Raw genomic sequence first — 15556 nt, forward strand, 5'->3', positions numbered from 1 at the left:
TTAGTCCCTTGGGGTGGATGCCTAGGGAGAAAAAAAAGAGAAGCGTGTCATAAATAGCACTGCAAAGAAGCAGTTACCCCCAGCTCATGGTTTGTGCACTCTTAAGTTTAGATTGCAGAGAGTAAGGGAAAGAAATATTTTCCGTGTGGTTTGGTGGGGGGAGGGAAGGGTGTATGCAAGGATAGACAGAAATGAACAACTTAGACTTTTTGAGCCATATACCCTGGGGCTGTCCAGGTCCTGTATCCAGCATACCATATCTCTGCACTGTGTGATTAAGAATTTAGACAAATTCTCGGGGTGCCTGGGTGACTCAGTCGGTTAAGTGTCTGACTTCAGCTCAGGTCACGATCTCGCGGTTTGTGAGTTCGAGCCCCTGCATCCGGCTCTGTGCTAACGAACAGCTCAGAGCCTGGAGGCTGCTTCAGATTCTGTGTCTCCTCCTCTCTCTGCCCCTCCCATGCTCATGTTCTGTCTCTCTCTGTCTCTCAATAATAATAAATAAATGTTAAACAAATTAAAAAAAAGAATTTAGACAAATTCTCAAATTTTTGGTGTTGACCTCATGTGGTTTATGTCTTGGGAATCAAGGACAAGATAGTTTAATATACCCTATTTCTAAAAATAAATAAATAAGACTCTTCAGTGTACAGGGCGGAGATGCAATCGGTCATTTCCCGCAATTATAATAAGGTAAATTCACACACTCAAGTATCCAAGAAGAGAACTCTTTTCGTCAGTTACCTGCACTTGATGGGCACCAGCTAAGTCACTCACAGCCTGGTTATTGTGTACCCAGTTTTTTCCTGTTCCCTGCTACCTCTTTCTCCCCTTCACCCATGACATTTACTTTGGAAGTAAGTGACTTGGTTCCTAGATGGATTTTTAGTCCTTCTGCAAGTTCCAGATGTCAACTTGCAGCTATGGAGAAGCCTGTGAACTATGATAATGGATAAACTCTACTGTGTTACAGTCCTGTTTGGGGCTAGAGCAAGGTTGCCAAGACATAGTCTGAATGAGTTGGGGGGGCTTCTGAGATCTTGTCAAATGAGGCCAGTTTGAAATGTTGGCACTGAACGCTGGGCTTTTTATAATAGCACATGTTGTCCCGTTTTCTTCTAGAGTTGAATAGGAGCAAAATACCTGGCTTGATGCGGTGGTTCTCTGATGACAAATGAACTAATTAGAAGTGGTGTTTTTTAGTTTATCCCAAAGATCTTAGTGATGGCATGTGTGGGAAATGCAGGCTCCAACAGCTTTAGTTTTAGAAAAGAGAAGTTTTACATATCTATGCTTTGACATTACAAACCGAATTTGTCTCACCTGCTTGCTACTGTTTGATCCCCTCTAGTACTTTTCTTTGTACAGATGGGTCCAGGTAGGCTAAGGGTAACTAATATTTACTACGTCAGCTCACTGATGGAGCAAATTCATGGGTCCGATTATCTTTCACCTTTGGTGTGTAAGTAATTTGTAGTATGCCAAGGTCATGAGGCTTCTTAGCAAGGTTCTTCTTGAAATGAATGAACATGTTTATCACATAATCTAATCTATCAAGTGGGCTAGATTCTGCAGTAGGACTGCTCCATACCACTTTTTAAAAAAAAAATGCCTGAGGTAAAATAAGTCATTGACTCAAAAGTACAGACTAGTATATCATAGTTAAAGGGAGAAGATACAGATAAGGAAGGATTACATGTTCTTCGTGATCCCATATGAATGATATGGCAGCATTCGTAGGTGGCAGATTGTAGAGAGAAGGCTGAGAGAGAAACAAAAGCCAGTGACACTGAGGCAGAGAAACATCTTGCCAGAGATTTATGGGTTCCTGTCTACTTATAATCAGATGCCATTCAGTTACTACTGTTGAGGTGAAGGATTTATATACTGTAGAACTCCTGATCACATTGATGGGAATGATCCAGGACTTCAAAGGATAAGTTTTGAAATTGTTGGACATTTAGTTTCAGAATTTAACTCCAAAATTCAAATCTGAATTGTTCATTGGTTTTGGCGGGGGGAACACCTAATTTCAAATTCTGATATAAACTCTACACGAGCAAACATACTTAGATGAACTTAAAAATGGCTTTGAATCCTAGATCCCAATACTCATACTTCCTGTTTATGGAAGAAAAAAGGAAGCACTTGGTCTCTAACCAAGAGAGAAGCCTGTTCCCAAATCCCCTTGGTCTCTGCAGATCAATCCTCAGCCATTCATAGAGACTACGACATCTAAGCTGTCTGGGTGATAGTTTTGGTCTCATGTCATCCAAACAGCACATTTTTCAAACTCAGAAATAGCAGATCATGGGGTTCCTGGCTGGCTCAGTTGGTAGAGCTTGTGACTCTTGATCTTGGGGTTGTAAGTTCGAGCCCCACGTTGGATATAGAGATTACTTAAAAATAAAATCTTAAAAAAAAAAAAAAAAAAAAAAAGGAAAGAAAGAAATGCCCAGATCTTGTTATTTCTGTGGCAAGGGGTTGCTTAGGGCCTGTGACAGCTGAGTTTTTCCTATCGATTATATGACAGTGTAGTTCATTTATAGAGTTCAGGGAAATGAGAAAAGCCTCCAGTTTAGCAAGAAGACCCTTAATTTAAGCGCTGTATTGTATTTAAAAGCAGAAATCTAGGGGCGCCTGGGTGGCGCAGTCGGTTAAACGTCCGACTTCAGCCAGGTCACGATCTCGCGGTCCGTGAGTTCGAGCCCCGCGTCGGGCTCTGGGCTGATGGCTCAGAGCCTGGAGCCTGCTTCCGATTCTGTGTCTCCCTCTCTCTCTGCCCCTCCCCCGTTCATGCTCTGTCTCTCTCTGTCCCAAAAATAAATAAACGTTGAAAAAAAAATTAAAAAAAAAAAAAAAAAAAGCAGAAATCTAAATTCAAGTTGGAGAAAGAAGAGTGAATTAAATTGTGAACCCAAACTTTTGTAGCTAAATCAACCTTCTGGGAGGGCTGTGACTGATAATCTGAAATCTTATGATTAGGTAACTGGATTTATAAACTTTGCAGGAAATCACATCTTATATAGAAAATTCATGTTTAGATCAGTGCATGTGTTTAAAATTGCTTCTAAATTTAAAAGACAGAATCCAAAATGTAAAAAAAAAAAAAAAAAGGCCAAGGGCACTTTGGTGAATGTGTGTGTGTTGGGTAGAAGGATTTTGTAGAAGTGATAATGTGTAAACACTTTGAAAGATCTTTTTCAGATATATCTTAAGTTCTGAAAATACTTAACTTGCACACATTCTTCCAATTCCTAATAATTTTCTCTGTCTCAGGGTACAGACAAGCATGCAGGAGTAACTAAACGTCCAACACGTGCCAACTCCTACGGGCCCAGCATTTCAAACCAAAGACAACTCGGGTAACATGACTGTAAATCAAGGGCGCTTGAGACCACAGACACAGGCACCCAGAAGGGTTAATTGGAGGAAAGGTTAGAGAGAGCTCCAGGGGAGCAGTCTGTGTGAGCAACAGGAAGAAAGAGAGCAAGGGCCTGAGCCGCTGAGGGGCGCCCCGCAGTCCCGCACTGAACCACTGAACGCAGCCCCTTGCTGGGGGGCAGAGTGCAGCTTGGTGTGGAGGGCAGACCTGGAAAATTGCACACGGGGCTGCACCCTGCACCCTGCATGCACCCTGGCCACCCCTTCGTGCACCTGCTTCTTTATTGCCTGAAAGCCATCCAGTGTATCGAAGGCGTGATTATTGACAATTTGTCAGTCCGAATTTGTCATTGGCTGGCAATAACTTTTCTCAAAGTTTCACTCTCAGGTCCTTGAGTTCGGGAATTAGGAAACTGGTGGTGGGAACGCATTAAGCTGTGGCCTGCTTCCCACCTAGAAATGGCAGGCAGAAGGAGGAAAAGCGACATGAACCTGACCATAGTCAACTCCAGAGCACAAGCCAGGAGGATCCAGGCTCCAAACTGGTTCCACCTCCCATAAAACTCTGCCCTTCTCCCGAGGTCCCTCCTCTCTCACAAAAACCTGTGTGCGTGGGCCCACAGTTCATTTGAGCAACCTGGGACCGAGACCCGAAGTTACGCTTGCTTTTTTTGTTGGTTTCGTTAGCACCGTTTTGTTTCTTTTGTATTTGTGGATGGGGATGACTCAAATGCCAAGCGCTGTGCCGGGGCCTTACTCGAAAGTTGAAACCTTCACCTTTTTGCCCCTCCTTTTCCGTTCCTCTTGTTGGATGGGGAGGGTGTGGTGGCCCAGGGTCCAGCATGGCCTGCGGACGGAGCAGCTAGGGCAGCTGCCAAGCCTCACCCTTCTTTTCCGAGGATCGATGGTTAAAATTCAATTTCAAAATTTCTGTCTTTAACAATTTCCCAAGCGGCCTATGAAGGCTGCCAAAAGAGTGGGTCTTTTCTCAAGTGGTGCTGTCTTGGGAGCGGGCGGGTACCTGTTGAGTTGCCTCAGACCGTGCCCTTCTAGCAGCGGTCGGGTGGATAGTGTCCAGAATGGAGTGCTGCGCCCATAGGACTGAAGGAACAGCTTTGGGAGAGTGTCAAGGCGCTGAGAAGCTGGGGGGGGGGGGGGAGGCAACTAGCTTTTGTGCCATCCACCTAGCCCCTGGAGTACAGCCAGTCTCGTCCTGGGGTTGGAGCTCAGAACCAAGTGCAAAGTTCTCCCTCTTTTTTAAAATTGTTTTTAAGTGTATTTATTTCAAGAGACAGAGTGAGCAGAGGAGGGGCAGAGAGAGAGGGAGAGAGAATCCCAGGCAGGCTCTGTGCTGTCAGCGCGGAGCCCCATGTGGGGCTCGAACTCAGGAGCCGTGAGTTCATGACCTGAGCCAAAACCAAGAGTCTGATGCTCAACCAACTGAGCCACCCAGGCGCCCTGAAAGTTCTCCCTCTTTGATCTCACAATTCCTCACTTACTTTCTTCTCCCTGCTTAGCTCACTCACCCCTCAGCCTTGATTTCAAAAGGAAAAAATATTTCTATATCAGCAAGTTCTCTTCTGTCAAAAAGCTTCCCGTAAGAGCTCTTTCTCCTTTGGGTGGAGAAGTCGGCTTCTGGGTCAACAGGAGGCTTTCTGAAGTGTTTTGAGAAACAGAACAATAGATGCACATGGGCAAAGTGTGGTGCCTGAGCTCCATCGGGGTTCTTTGACTGAGAGTGGCCAAGCGAATGCTCTTCAGACCCCACTTCAGAGTGGTTTTCATTCCTGGCTCCCAAACTTTAACATGTGAATAGTACCAAAAATGGTGCCCCCCTTGGAATCTATGGAAAAGATACAGCATTTCTTTGAAATTCTAGGTGGGAGTAGGGCATCTGACACCTATTGCCGTCACCTCTTAATCCCATGTAACTGTCTTCCTAAATACCAGCTCTCTTCCTTATGAAACCATTGCCTCCTTGGCATACCCAGTAGTTTTTCTCCTCACCTTAAATTTTTATCCCTTACTCTTTTTTCCTCTGGGGCCCTGAGCCAAATTCTCAGAATGAAATCATGACCTCACAAATGCCATGATCACTTAAAAGGAGAATTTGGGGGCTGTGATGAAAATACATGATACAACTGAATGCAGAGAGTTAATGTTACAACTGAACGCAGTTGCAAAGTGGCAGTTTGGGGTATCAGCAATGAATTCCACATTTTTCTATAGGCTTCTATTTGTTTAATTTTCAGGATCCACTGATCCTAATGGATACAAGTTAAAACTGAAGTAAATTAGAGAAATGTTAAAGAAGACCAGATTAAGCCCTTGCCAGACTGACAGCCATGGTATTTATCTAGCCTGTGATTATTTGGACAGACTCTTTCATACCACCAGAAACCTACATGGGCTAACACCAAATGCCCTGCTCGTTGGTATTGATTAATTACAAACCTGGCAGAGTGGAGCTCTGTACCAATTCAAAGAAAATCAATCAGTGCTTATTAGCCATAACAAATCAATGAAAACAATTAGCTAGAGGAATAATATTAACAACATGCCCCTGTTACCATCAGACGTAAGTTCCTAAGAACTTTGAAGCTTCCTACAGTACATTTTCTTTTATTGTTTTACTCCTGATTTTGTAGCATTTATGATCACGTGGTCCCTTAAGGTGTTTCCTGAAAGTGCAACGTTGATGAGTTTTGCAAATATTTTATACCATGGCCTCAGAATAACTATGTCTCCAAGTCTTTGAATATGTCTACTGGTGGGGACTTGTAATATTCTTCCTGTGAAGAGGCCACTTACTGTAGTAGAGAACACACCAGGCTAGAAATGCCAAGCAGGATCTAGGTTCCCTTCTGGGCATGTAACTAATACTCTGTATGGAAGGCAGTTCATGTTTCTGCACTTCAGATTTCACACATATAAAGTAAAAAGCTGGGACTAGGTCATCTCTTAGGGCCCTCACAGTCCCTAAACTCTATCGCTCTCTAAAATATTTGTGACTTTTCAACATCAGAAAACATCCAGGTCTATGAGTTACTGAATAAAATACCCATTTCATCGTCCTTTTAGTAAAAGTTTACGCAGAAGATTGACAAATGATTTTTGTTTCTTTTTTTTTTTCCCCTAAAAGATCCTAAATTTGACTGCAGGAAATCAAGCTGAGATTTGGCATTGTTTTCTTGCATACAAATGAATCATTGTCTTACACTTAAACTTCGTTTCCTTTTCAGATCCAACTTAGAAATAATGTTTCACTCAAGATAAGGCTTGTGGTTTAGGAGATTCTGGTCTGGCTTGCTTCATTTTAAGACTTCTATCATCTCTTTTCAAAACCTGAGGAGGACCTCATTTCCTGTTTGATAGTTCCTCATGCTTTGCCAGCCTCCGGGTCTTTAGGGAAGCTTGCCAAGAGTTCCCGACTGGGAAGGACAAGCTGAGTTCATCACAGAGAATGAGCTGGCACCACAGTTGTAGTGACTCACCAACCTGGTTGCCCACTTTGCAATGGCAAGAACCACACCATTTAGTTGAAAGACCTGTGCTTTAGTGAAGTGCATTTGGATCGCATGGCAAAATCATCTCCGATCTTCCCTTTCACTGGTTGTTTTGAGAACAAGACAAAAAAGGAAATTACACCCAGAGTTATATTTTGTTTCTTAAAAATTAAGATTAATTAACAGATACTTGGCTTTTATGTCCATTCTGTTCTAAGAATTTAGTGGTGATTACAAAACGGTGAAAATAGGTCACAGCAAAATGAACATTCAAGATTAGGTTAAAACACACCTCTGAAATTTGAAATGAATCAGTGTTCATTTTTGGAGTGTCAGTTACTACATTTCTGTAATTCATCATTTTTTTTTTCTTGGCTTAGAGTCAGGATGAGAAATAATATTTAGACCAAAGACATGGTTTTGTTATATAGTCACTGCTTTTTAAAATGCAAATCCACTCTCCCCTCACCCATGCTTGATCATTTATGCGTTCTTATGCTCTTGTGCTCCCCCCACCCCACACACACATACACACACACACACACAGCACCCAGATGCTGGAGAAAGCCCTTTCAAGACATGTAGGACCTGGGTCATGTAAAAGGTAGATGGGAAAATTAAAGGAGCTCCAGAGTGGTAGCAACACTAAGAATCATTGATTTCATTTTATGTAAAGTCATTGTATGGTATATAGGTATTTTTTCTAAGAAATATTGTTATGATTAACGGATATTACACTTATAAATGATTACAATTGTCATCTAATTTCAAGTCACAGGAGGAGCCATTTAAAGTATTTTGTATTACAATCTGTCACCAAAAATCAACCAGTAAAGTCTTAAAATGTGCATAGGTTTGCCTCATGGGGAATTAAATTTTAATTTACAAGGCTTTCTATTGTGGAAACTTAGGACAAGATAGCATTTGATATCAACATAGAAGAATATTCTATGGCTTTTTTAGCTTAAATGGCATTGCTCTAAAATTAAGTACACATTGCATTTTTTCCTCCCTGTGTTCTTTCGTTACACGTAGAATATTTTTACAATGTTGTTTTTAATGTACACATTATTTTTATTAAGTCACTTGGTAAAAGATAAAATATACAATAATGATAACAGTCCCTTGCTTTTCTCCTAATTTTATTATTTCAAGTTAAACAAAAATGGACACTTTTCTCTCAGGGAAAAAAAATACTGAGTTTATTTTTGATGCAAAAATGAGTATTTAGTTACAGTATTTTTCCCTAGTAGATTAGCATTTATGATGGATCTTATTTCAAAGCTGATTATTCTCAAAGAAAAGCAGAGTGATATTAAATATTCCAAGTAAATTACATTGTTTAAAAAGTATTTTAATGCATTATTCAAATTGTTGTCAGCTATTGGAAAGAAAAAAAAAAAAACAGTATCTGTTCCAAATGTGAAATTTTGGTGTTTGGAAGACTTTATAAATTCCAATTTCTTTAGGAGAGCAGTAGAAATCAATATCAAAGGCATATGCAATTTAGAACTCCCTCAATTTTTTTTTAACTTTAACTGTGATAAGCATCTCTGCAAGGTAGGTTTTAACATATTTTTTCCTAATTTTTTCCCCTCCTTTCAGTAAGAAGGATAAGCTTTTAGAGTACCCAGTCACCGTGGTAACTGCCAAAAAAATTCTCCTGAAGTTTGAAGAGGTCAGCTAGCAGGGTCAACAGCTCTGGCCTCTCTCTGAGCTCGGTCTAGCATGCCCCAGCCTGTGGTTGGAGTGTCAGACCAGATCTGACCCTGGGAGGTGGACTATTCCGGCTCTGATATAAATTTTTTGAGTCAGTTCATGGCCTGGACTCTCCAGGTGGCCTCCAAAATCTATTTTGACCCCCTGACCCTGTCTCACGGAGGCATAGCATCCACCCTAAGTAAGGATTTAGCCAGGAATGACAGCTTTCCACTGAGTGTTATTGGGGACAGTATAAACAGTTTGGAAAGCAAGTAAGGAGGTGTGAGCGCTAGAAATCATTAAAAGCACATTAAAAAACAACTTAAGAAATCTTTCTTTGTAAAGCAAAGTTTAAAACATATATTGTTACATAATTTCTATATGATTGGAAGGATTTTTTAAAGGAAGAATAATTTTGAATATAAATACTCAATAAACCACACATCTTTGTCCTCTTAAATACTTTGTTACAAATATGCAGATAAGAGGGACTGACTTGCAACAAAATAGGCACAGCAGAGATGCAACATATACAGAAAGGGAAGCTAGTTATTAAAATACATGAGGAGATAGAGAGTTTCTAGGATTGTAAATACGAAATTATGTGCGTGCACCTTGATATGTTTAAAATGGGAAAATTAGGAATCCTACAAAACAACAACCATCTGGAATGAAGACACACGGGCACTGCGGCACTGCGGGCCAAGTGCCTTGCAACTTTGTAAAACAAATAGCCAGTATAACCATTTGGATACAAAGGAGATTAAAAATTTTAAATATGGAAGCTGAGATGCGAAAGCACAAAAGAAGAAAAAACAATACGTTAATAGTGTCTCTGAATTAACTATGATGTTTAAAGTTTAAGATATTAAAAGCTTGGAAAATAAAAATAATGTATATAAATCATCAGTGATTCTTTCTTTCTCCTTTTTTTTTTTTTCCAGGATGCCACCCTGAAAGTTTTATTTTCTCCAGGAAAGTAGAGTTCTCTGAGAGTTCTAGCCTGTGAACTCAGTATGTAAATGTGGTCATCAAGCAAGACGGAGCTGCCAAGAGGGGAAGATTTTGAATGTTTCTCTTTCCTAAAACCCTTCCCAGTGTTCCTTCTTTCAGGGGTGCTTCACTCAAAGTTTCCCCCTTCCCCCAGCCCTGTTGAAAAAGGCCCCAAAGCAACATTGCGGGAGCTAAACCAATTGTACTGTGAAGTTGACGAGCTGGCATTTCGTCTGAATCCTTTGTAAAAATTAGATTTTAAGTAGGGGTGAGTGTCCTTTTGGGAGAAGGGACAAGGGAGAGTGGAAGAAGAGGGGGAGGGCATGAGCAGTTTATATACATACATACTCTTTGTGTTTGCGGGCCTCTGTGTCTTGCCTTCTCACTATGTTAAATCCCTATTATAAAACTTATCTTCACAAAGCCTATTATAGTATTCTGAGAACAAATTGGACCATGAATAACTTAGTTGGAAGTGTAGATTATTTTCTACTCGGGGAAAGTTAGAGATGACAACAGCTTAACTAAAAGAATAGTGATTACTCTTAAATAGATGGATTTCAAAGTTTCACTCTTGATAAAGAGTGCCTTTGATATTTCCCCTCTTCAGACTCATGTTTCCACTTTCTTTGTATTAAGAATTGTCCCGGTGATTACACTGTCCACCTAATGCAGCCTGACTCTAACTGTAGATCTTTTTCTTACAGGTTGCTAATCTGTCAGAGAGGTGAGCAGAAAGACACTCTACTTCCCATTGATTAAATATATGGTTCCAAAGTGGCACCTGTGTTTAGATGGTGAACTCACTGTTAGAAATAACATCTTGCATAAATCAACATTTCTCAATTGGATAAAATTATTGTTCAAAAACATCTTAAATTTGTTTAATGCCCTACAGCTGACAGAACACTTCTCAACTCGTAATTTTGTTTGATCCTTAGAACAATGTTATGAAATAAATAACATTAATCTCACTTTACCAAGGAGGATGCTGAGTCACTTGCACACTGTGATCCAGCTGATAAATGACAGAACTGGGATACCAACTCAGATTTTATGGCTTCAAAATGTTTTAACTGATTAGCCCGTAGCAATAGGTATTTAAATAGTTTTTGTCTTCTGTATCCCTGAAAAATCAAGATTTTTGTATTAAAGATCAAAGTTTTTATATTTCACAGATACAGAAGTTAAAAGACCTGATTTAAAAAAAATTCTATTCACTTAAAAGTAAATGTCGTGAATTATTGTGTGTATTTCAATAGTCTTTCAGAGTTGCAAGTCTTATTTTCTAAAGATCAAAGCCCTATATGAATTAAATAACTGCCTGCAATTTTTAAAATGTACTTGAAAACCATACATTGTTTCAAAATAGAATACAACAACAAATAAACCTCTAGAAACAGGTTCTGCTTGTAAAGTATTTGAGAGCATGGCATTGATTAAGTTCTAGAGTGCTGTAAGGGAGGTTTCCCTACAAGTGTTTTACTGTTTTTCAGCTTCATTGAGATAAATTGACAAAATTGGAAGATATTTAAAGTATATATTATGATGATTTGATAAAACATAAACATGAAATTTATTCCTCCTATCTAGTTAATTAACACATTACATCACATCTCTCTCTCTTTCTCTTTCTCTTTTTTTGGTGAGAACATTTAAGTTCTACTCTGTTAACAAATTTCAATTATTCATTATAGTGTCATCAATTACAGTCACCGTGTTAAGCATTAGATCCTCAGACCTTATTCTATAGCTGAAACTTTCTACCCTTTTACCAACCTATTCCTAATTCCCTGACTCCCCAGTCCCTGCCCTTCTAGTTTTTCTAGACTGGCAATTTGTAACATCTTAGCAAGTTGGATAAACAAAGTTGTGTAGGGCTACTTTTATTTCTCTTTGGTTTTTTCTCTTCATTAAAAAAAAAAGTTTGCAAAAACTCTAGAAATAATAAATAAAATATTTATTATTTAATAAATAAAATAGTGTTTAATAAGTAAAATATTTAGTTAACTTGCTATTGATGTAATCTATGTAAATCTATTTAATCTATCTATGTAATCTATCTAATCTATTTAATAAATAAAATATTTAGTATTTAATAAATAAAATATTTAGTTAACTTGCTATTGATGTAATCTATCTAGACAAACAGAAATCAAGAAATACAAAAGGATCATGCCCTGGTGATCCTTCTTAGGTTTTTAATTACATTGTTTTAATTAGGTAATGAAGTCAGTGTGGATGTTAATGTGGAAATTATTTGTTTATTTCTTAAATTGTGTACACTTAAATTAGTCATTTTATATATACTTAAGTTAAGGTTTTTGTCCTTGAATTATGTTGGCAGCTAGACAAATCCAGTCAGACTTTTGGGGATTAGATAAAATGAAAAAGTGTCCAGAAAAGGAAAGGCAACGGTTCTGGTTGGATGTTACATTTGTGAGTTTGTATCAATAATGACATATATTATCACCTCTCTTATGCTAAGGTTCCTCAATTAAAACACAACGTTAGACTGAAGATTGCTCATTTTGATTTGGAGATAGATGTTCAGGCCCCCAAATTCAAACTTGTCTACTAATCTGCAAATTAAGAAATGAAAAAAATAACTCTCATATTAACACTAATATGTTTGTTTAGATGCCTTTTGCAATTTTTAAGTTTCTTATTATATTACCAATTTCATTTATTTTAGTCACGTGTGTCTTTATAATGTCTACCACTGTCCAAAACATGTTTCCTTCCTTCCTTCTTTTCTCCTTCCCCCCTTCCTCCCTTCCTTCTTGTCTTCTCTTCTCTCTTCTCCTTCCTTCCCTCTCTTCCTTCCTCCCCTTATGTTACTCATCAGTTTTCAGGTAGTTTTGTTTTAAAATGTAGAGCAGCTTGGGCCTTAAGGGGCTTATCTAACACAATCTCACGACAAAACCGGTATGCTTGCACAAGAAAACATTTACTTCAGTTAAACTGAAAACAAATCAGAGAACCCTAAAGTGTAATATCAACACTTCTCTGACAACCAAAATTCAATCCTGAGGGATTAACTTTTAATGTTATAGATTCCGGTAATTTTCCTCCTGTGCTGTCTTCATAGTCTTTTTAAGTCATTTAAGCTATCAAATAGTTTTCGTGTAAGCTTCTCATGTTGCAAAAGGAAAAGATGAAGGAGGAGGAGAATTACTTTAGTAATCTGAAAAGAAATGTTGTCATGTTTATATGTGAGTACATAGAAGCACCATGGAAAATATTGGAAAGCATAAATAAAGATCAGAGATCACTCATTTTTCTTTTAAGTCATCCTTGCCCAATATACTGCGGTAGCAAAAATGTGTATCCTTCCTACCTTCCTTCCTTCTTTCCTTTTTCTTTCTTTCTCTCTTTCCTTCTCTCTTCCTTCCTCTTTCTTTCTTTCTTTCTTTCTTTCTTTCTTTCTTTCTTCTCTCTCTCTCTTGCTCCCCTGAAGCTGTTATTGGTCTGGGCAGGTTAATATAATTTTGGCAAAATAGGACTTTACTTTAAAAGGGAAAAGAATTTTTTTCTAGTGACATTTTTAAGTAAGTCAACCACGCATAAAAATATTCTATATTCTTGTGAATGGAAAAGTATATATACATATAGTAGAAAATCACAATGTGTAGTGAAAAATTTAGTCAACTGTTTGAGTGTTAGTTTCTATAATGTCAGATTTGTCTCTACTTCTCAGTATTGTGAATATGTCTCATTTATTTGAGTGCTGATAGATACAATTGATAATCATGAGGCTTAATTTACTAGAGAAGCCAAGAGTTGTCCCCTTTGCATTGAGTGTTGTTAGGTGTCTACTATCCATTGAATAATCATAACTGACTACCTCTGTGACAAGTTCTTCCAAGGCATTCTTCCAAGTTTTTTAAGATGAAAAGACTAAATCCCTGCCATCATGGAATTTTGTGTTAGGTCTTGGGAAAAAGTAGGGAATTGGTGGGGCGCCTGGCTGGCTCAGTTGGTGGAGCATACAACTCTCCATGTTAGGGCTGTAAGTTCAAGCCCCACATTGAGTGTTGGGAGTACTTAAAAAAAAAAAAAATCTTAAAAAAAAAAAAAAAAAGGAAGTAGGGATTGGAACCAGAAAGCACCAAAAAGCTCAAGATTTGGACCCAACTATCCAAGAAAGGCGAATTACCATGTACACAAATGTGTCTTCAGAATAAGCTACGGGAAAGGTATGAACAAACAACTATGAAAATATGCAATAGCCTGGAAAAGCTTATTGGAGAAAATAGGGATTGAGGAATGGGTAGGATTATGGCAGACAGACATGGGCCGTATTCCAGGTGGAAGGAAAAGGTAGACATATGAGATTGTACAGGGTACCATAAAAAATTATTTAGTGAATTTAAAATAAAGTTTCTAGAATAACACAAAATGAGGCTGAATATCATCTATTTTAATAAGGCGATTTATAGCCTTGCTCATCCAGGAAATAATGTCTTTGCAAGTGCCATGAAAACATTTTACCAGTTATAAAACCATTTCTTTTTTTTTTTTTAATTTTTTTTTCAACGTTTATTTATTTTTGGGACAGAGAGAGACAGAGCATGAACGGGGGAGGGGCAGAGAGAGAGGGAGACACAGAATCGGAAACAGGCTCCAGGCTCTGAGCCATCAGCCCAGAGCCTGACGCGGGGCTCGAACTCCTGGACCGGGAGATCGTGACCTGGCTGAAGTCAGACGCTTAACCGACTGCGCCACCCAGGCGCCCCTAAAACCATTTCTTTTAAAGAGAGTTAAGGGATGCCTCCGTGGCTTTGTTGGTTAGGTGTCCAACTTTGGCTCGGGTCATCATTTCACAGTTTGCAAGGTTCGAGCCCTGCATCGGGCTCTGTGCTGACAGCTCGGAGCCTGGAGCCTGCTTTAGATTCTGTGTCTCCTTGTCTCTCTGTTCCTCCCCCACTCATGCTCTGTCTCTCTCTCTCAAAAATAAAAACATTAAAAAAACAATAAAATAAAGAGAGTTAAAATTCAGTGAAAAGGAATAAGTATGAGAAATCTAGTGCTTCTTACCCTGGGTTATTCCTGGGTCTGGGTACCTCTGTGTTCCTCAGTATCTTCATCTAGGTATCTATTTCTCATATTTGCAAAGTAACATCAAACATTAAGACGAAAACTCTTATGGAAAATCAATCATCATTTTTCAAAGATATTTCATGGGTCACTTATATGTCACTTGTTCCCAGAGTTCCAATGTAGAGTTACAAATAAACACTGCATCTTAACATGTATTTTTAAGTGAATGACTCTTCAGGCTGAGAGAAGAAAAAAAATCACTTTTAAATTCTGCATTCAGAAGCTGTACATTCATGCTTATGCAAGTGAATGAAAGTTTAGAAATATATTTAAATATGTTTAAAAGCCCACAGAGATATCTTGCAATCAGGAAGTATCAGCAATTGTATGAACAACCTCAGAATCTTCAATAAAAAAATACTAAAAGGCAAAGAACAGGGAATAAAGGCATACTACATACACTCTAGAAATGTCAGAATCGGGGCCCCTGGGTGGCGCAGTCGGTTAAGCGTCTGACTTCAGCCAGGTCACGATCTCGCGGTCCGGGAGTTCGAGCCCCGCGTCAGGCTCTGGGCTGATGGCTCAGAGCCTGGAGCCTGTTTCCGATTCTGTGTCTCCCTCTCTCTCTGACCCTCCCCCGTTCGTGCTCTGTCTCTCTCTGTCCCAACAATAAATAAACGTTGAAAAAAAAATTAAAAAAAAAAATAGAAATGTCAGAATCATCCAGCAATGATCAAAATAGTAAACTAATAAAACGTTTTTGGTGATTTAACATGCAAGAGTCTAGGAATAGAATATTGTAAGTGTCAAACTTCTGGATATGAATCCTCAAGCCAAGTGGAGACTGAATCCTAGATCTAAAGCTTTGAAATCAGGCTCAAGGAATATTTCACAGGGGAAATGAGTTGAAATGTATACAACATCAAATT

General features: G+C 38.9%; 1 protein-coding gene across 4 annotated transcripts in view; it reads left to right on the forward strand.

The window, feature by feature from the left end:
* Positions 1 to 12862, forward strand: part of FXR1 (FMR1 autosomal homolog 1) — an 816075-nt gene extending 803213 nt beyond the window's left edge. For all 4 annotated transcript variants that reach the window (XM_086674796.1, XM_086674797.1, XM_086674798.1 and 1 more), the window contains one exon: positions 9536 to 12862. The gene's annotated coding sequence lies outside the window, so the exon portion shown is untranslated. The remainder of the gene's footprint in view (positions 1 to 9535) is intronic.
* The last annotated feature ends 2694 nt before the right edge of the window (positions 12863 to 15556 follow it).

This window comes from Puma concolor, chromosome C2, assembly GCF_028749965.1.
Source record: "Puma concolor isolate L17-30 chromosome C2, mPumCon1.1.hap2, whole genome shotgun sequence".
In the NCBI taxonomy this organism is placed as follows: Eukaryota; Metazoa; Chordata; class Mammalia; order Carnivora; family Felidae; genus Puma; species Puma concolor.